Raw genomic sequence first — 5,948 nt, 5'->3', positions numbered from 1 at the left:
GAAATGCAGTACTCATCTTCAAGGTAGTCCGCATCAATTCCTGCAACTCTTGCCAAAACTCAGAAATAAACCTCGCATCTCGATCTGACACAATGTCCTTTTGCACTCCATGTAAGCTCACAACATTCTTCCTGTAGCCATTTGCCAACTGCACCTTACTCCACGTATCTTTCATGGGAATAAAATGAGCTGACTTGGTCAACCAATCAACGATCACCTATATTATGCTGTTACCTTGCTGGCTCCTCAGTAAACTCACAATGAAATCCATGGAGATAGATTCCCATTTTCACTCCGGTAACTCAAGAGACTAAATCTTACCTTGTGGTCTTCGCTGTTCCCCTTTTACTCTATGGTAAGTCAAGCATCTAGCCACAAACTCAGTTGTCTCCCTCTTCATCCCTGACCACCAAAACATGTTCTTAAGATCTCTATAAAGCTTGTTGATGCGTGTCTTTTATATGACGTTTTACACCTCATTTTACACGCATTTCAGAGCTCATTTATTTAGTTTATGCTACTATTTGCCCCATTTCGTCTACTTTCGTATTTTTATGTAATATTGCAGATTTATGGGGAAATGAGTAGATATTGAGCTAAATCCGTCCCCGAGTATCTTGCATTGCATTTGACATGAAGTATTTACGCAAGGAACAAGCTTGGTGCGCATTTCGAGGCCAGAAAGACTAATCCACGAAGTTTTTGAAGCAAAGTACCAGCTACAGTGGTCGATCGACTTATTCCTTTGGTCGATCGACCAAGGCACGTAGATCAGAAGCTACTGTTCAGCATAGGTTGGTCGATCGACTGAGTACCCTGGTCGATCGACTGAGGCCGTGATTCAGCGTGAATTAAAAGATCGAGAAATTTAAAGCCCATAGTACATTAGGTTTTGGAATAAGAACTACGTTGTATTCTATATAACGTAAGCTAGGTTTACAGAATAGTCATTCAGAAAATTATCTAGTTTTCCTTCAGTTCTTTATCAGTTTTAGCATATCAAATAATTAGGGTTCGGAATATTGCTTTCGTTCGTTCTTTTAATCTTTCCGTTACAATTCCTCTTCACGGTATTTTTCTGTTCTTGTTTTCAGTTTCATTGCTTTATTATCATTCATAGCTAGAATTGATAGATTAGTTTCCCGAAGCCAATCATTGTTTTATGCTAGTCCTTTATTCCGTTAATTTAAGCATGAATTCAATAGATTATTTAGTCAAATTTATTGTTGTTATCGTTTCTAGTATGAGTAGCTAATTTATTCGTGCTAGGATGTAGGGAATCTGTAGTTAGGCGGCATTAGAATTGATATGGCCTGAAATCGCGTGTTGGTCGATCGACCACCATACCTGGTCGATCGACTGACCACGTGAGGTGTTACCTTCGTTTTCATTGATTCAATTCTATATTTGACGAATCGAGTGCACGCGACTAGTTGAATGTTTAGGCTTTGACTAACCCATTAGATCGAGAGATAGGGGAAGTTGTTAGACCACCAATTAAAATGACTAAACTATGCTGAGATCGAAAGATAGGTAAAGTTTAGATTATTAGTCACTTTTCAGGACGAGAGTCAGTACTAGTGATATTAGGGACCCGTAGCGAGATCGAAAGACGCTACTTGTTAAGAGTGGACCGAGAGGACCTCTTGTTTTCCTGCCTCACGTGTTTGATTTAGACCTACTTAGTATGCTGCCGCCGAAACTATAGTGAACCGACCATCCTAGTACCCTTCTTTATTTTTGATTTAATACATTTCTTTAGTTTAATTTATATTTCATCGCCTTTAGCTATAGCTCAAATCAAAGCAAACCCCCACACACTGTTACTCTATGACTAAGTTTAGACAACTAATAATTGCATCTGCCTCTCTGTGGTTCGACCCTGCTACCGCTGTCTATAGTTGTAGTTGGAAATTATAAATATTATTTTTGGTGCATAACGACAGGCATCAAATTTTGCGCGAATTCTTCGGGGAGGCAATTGTTCTAATTTTTAGTTTTTTTATTTTAGTCTGTTTCTTAGTTTAAGGGACATTCGTTCCTTAAACTATTCTCATATTCTTTTTGTAGTTTCTTCTTATGCGCAGGTCACAGGGTGGTGAATTAGTACCGTTCAATCCTGAGATTGAGAAGACTTTGCGTGAGTTGAGACGATCATCTAGGATATTGCCGACAGAGGAAGAGCTGAGTACTCTGTCTAGTTACTACGAGAACGATCTATACGAGGAGGATCCACAATCACCTCCTGTTTCTACTTCATCAGCTGAGACAGTCACATCTCCAGATTTTCCAGTCATGGTTGAAGAAGCAAGTATAGCTAGTCACTCTGAGCCGACAGCTGCAAATCTATACAAGGGGTTCGAATTACCGGGAGCTGATAGGAAATTCGAACCGAAGCCTTCTTATATCAACTTGGTTGAGAGGAACCAATTCGGGGGAGCTGCAAATGAAGATGCAGCCAAGCATATGGAGATATTTATCGATTATTTCGCTCTATACCCCGCCCGACCGGTGTGACCAGGACCAGATAAAGGAGACTATGTTTATATTCTCACTCCGCGATGCTACAAGGGAGTGGTACAGAGACCTGGACCGAGCTGCTAATGGGATCACCGACTGGAATTCTTTCGCCTTGGCATTCTACAAGAAATATTTCTCTGCTTCGAAGATGAATGATATTAGAGCTCAAATCACGAGCTTTAAACAAGGGCCTGATGAGAACTTTCATGAGGCATGGGTCCGTTTCAAGAAGCTGGTGCAAACCATTCCACATCATGGGTTTGAGAAGTGGAGCCTATGCAATCAGTTCTACAATGGGCTCTATGACGATCAGAGGGCTATCCTGGACGCGACAGCTAATGGTAGATTCCAGGAGAATACGCGGGAGACTAAGGGGTGGAAGATCATTGATGACTTGGCCACCCACAAAGCTGAGTATGGGAATTCCCGGGGAAATCGGAGGAGAGTGCTGAATCTCCTTCTCGTAGCCGCATTTGAAGCTCTCACGGCGAGATTTGACAAGTACGAGTTGGGAGGAGCTTCAAAAGGAGGGATTTACCATGTAAATCTTTGTTTCAGACGGTCCTTTTCGTCAAAAAGATATGGAGCCGAGGGACATGTTTCAGACAATTGTCCTAGTCCTTTTGAGTCTTGTGCTGCCTTTCAACATTATAGGCAGATAAACACTTACTATGAGCCGAATGTCCACCCAAACTTGAGGTGGAGTAGCCAAAATGTTCTAAATCTGACTCAACCTCCACAGCCAGCAGCAGCAGCAGAACTATGTGCCCCCTCATAAGCAACAACAAAGACAAAAGCCTCCTTATGTCCCACAAAGAAAAGAACAAGCCCAAGGTTCCGATTTCAATGAGTTGAAGAATTTGTTCTTTGAAGGAATCCCTGTGCTAGAGAGGCCGGGATGAAGATGTTGGAGAGCCAAATTGCCCAATTGGCTAGCAAGAATACAACTCGAGCTCCGGGACATTTACCGACTCAAACTGATCAAAAGGAGACCTTAAATGCAATCACCTTGAGGAGTGGGTCTACCCTTGATGGGCCCATTATGGTTGAGGATGCCACTAAAAAGGATGAGGCGGAACCAAGCAAAGAGAAGGTAGTGACGAATAAAAACAAGAAAAAGACGATCAGCAGGTATGTCAGTCGATCGACTGACATACCCAGTCGATCGATTGGTCCGCGACAACGAAGCTATCGTTTCGTAGAGGTCGGGTCGATCGATCGACGGCCGGGCTGATGGTGATTCTTTTCGTCCTCCGATGCCCGATAACTTGAGGGACCACTTGTTTCGGGGTACTACTGCCCCGAAAATATTGAGGACAGATCCGACTGTGGATGGGTCCGTTCCGGTTCCGAAGTACGACCCTTTGTCAATTAATGGTTCACATTTGAGACGGTATGAAGAAGGGTCAAGCTACAACAAGGAGAAGGTGGTGGATTTTCAGCCTAGATCTACCGATGCCGGCATGAGAGATTTAGAAGAGAGGGCTAAGTTGCTACTTTCAGCCCCTTATCCAGAGAGATTGGTGCCGACAAAGGAACAGGTATATTTAATAAGTTTGAAAAGGTTATTCATAGTTTAAATGTGCAAGTTCCTTTCCTTGAATTAGTCAATCAAGTGCCTGCTTACACGAAATTCATGAAACAACTCTTATCCAAAAAGAAGTCACTTGAAACCGTGAACACTGTCGCACTCACTGAGGAGTCATGTTCTTATTTGACCCATACTGCACCCCTTAAGCTAGAAGACCCGGGAAGTTTTTCAGTCCCATGTAATATTGGCGCCTTTCCTATTGAGAAAGCCTTATGTGACTTAGGAGCCAGTATTAGTGTAATGCCCTTGAGTCTTGCTAGGAAGTTAAAGTTGAATAGGTTTGCAGTGACCAACATGACAGTACAGATGGCTGACCGATCTGCGGTCCAGCCAATAGGAGTCTTAGAGGACATTCCCGTGCAAATAGGGAAGTTCTTCTTCCCTGTTGACTTCGTGGTACTAGATATGCCCGAAGATGCCCACATTCCTATTATTCTAGGTAGACCATTTCTGCACACTGCTGATGCAGTTATTGATGTTGGTTCGGGTACTTTGACCTTTAAGGTAGGGAAGCACTCCATTGTCTTTGCCCAGACAGCTAGGAAGAAAGACCCCATGTGGCCCGTCACTTGCAATACGGTTTCTAAAAAGAAATCTTATTTTATACTTTCTGAAATGCCTATCTCTACCCCTACTCCTGTTGTGACACCTCCGCCCCAGACTGGGAGCAAAGTGGAGGAAGATTCTTCTGTTTTAGATATTGCAGGAGCTGGTTTGGGGAAGGAAGAGCCACATGTTGCTCCAGCTGTGAAGGAGCCAATCATTCAAAGAGGCGGTCTAGGATGCCTTAGCTATGGCATGGATGAGGAGCCCGAAGTTGAGCCAGTCAAAGCAACGGAGTCTGATCTGGAATCCGACGAGTCTGAAGAGGTCATTGAATGGGAAGAAGTCCGACATGTTGATCCGTTGAGTTCTGCTGAGACGAGTGCAGCTGAGAAGATGAGCACTATTGAGGCTACCTCTTGTAGCCAGAAGCCGACCAAGTGGGCCATTCCGTGGCCATTCTTGATCAACTATTAGTTGATTAAGACTTTTTTAAAAACTATACACTTTATTGCTTTCGTTGAACTTTTTATTGTTTTGTGTGCGCGAGACTTCGCATTTTAAGTTTGCTTAGGATTTTATACACTTTAGACTCTACATTTGGGTTTTGCGCAATTTTGGGCGCGTTATTATGTGTGTATGCAGGTTTATAGACCATATTAGCTCAAGTTCGCGAGCTAATTCGAAGAAATCAGAAAGTTACAGCAATATTTCTAGTCGATCGACCACCTACCCTGGTCGATCGACTGAGGTGCGACTCCCATGAGCTTCTGTTCCTGTTCATTCCAGTCGATCGACTGCCTGCTATGGTCGATCGACCGTTGTTGCTGCTGTACCTGTTCACGACCTTCCCCCTGCTGTGTTTGGTCATTTTTGCGGAATTGAGGGAGTCTTTCCTCCTCTTTATTTTCTGCCATAATTTTGTTTTCTTCAATTTCTTTATCTTATGCACGTAATTACCGCTCCCACATTGCTTTCTTGGTTTTATGCGTGGTATTGTTGTCTTTTCAGGTATCTGTTAGTAGCACTGCTGGCTACTGAAACCTCCTAGCTCACGCTGGTTTGGGGAGGTTTCCTTTTGCTGCGCTTAAAGTCTTGTGAGTTTCCGAGTCCTTATTTCATGTCATATTTATTTATTTATTTTAACGCAAACTCCCATTTCTCTTTGACTTCATTATATGATTTTGCACAATGGGGACATTGTGCGATTTGGTTTGGGGAAGGGTTTTGCATTGCATTTCATATGTTTTTGCATTCACGTTTACATTTCAGTTTGCATTATTGTTTAATTCCT

The 5,948-nt window shown here is 42.8% G+C and overlaps 1 non-coding gene across 1 annotated transcript; it reads right to left on the bottom strand.

Annotated features, from left to right (window-relative positions):
- Positions 1-2,674: 2,674 nt before the first annotated feature.
- On the bottom strand, positions 2,675-2,781 carry LOC141621859 (small nucleolar RNA R71). The gene has a single exon (XR_012532741.1). It is a non-coding gene; the product is annotated as a small nucleolar RNA R71 (small nucleolar RNA).
- Positions 2,782-5,948: the final 3,167 nt, after the last annotated feature.

Source organism: Silene latifolia, chromosome 1 (assembly GCF_048544455.1).
Source record: "Silene latifolia isolate original U9 population chromosome 1, ASM4854445v1, whole genome shotgun sequence".
NCBI lineage: Eukaryota > Viridiplantae > Streptophyta > Magnoliopsida > Caryophyllales > Caryophyllaceae > Silene > Silene latifolia.
This window is presented reverse-complemented; position numbering and strand designations above follow the sequence as displayed.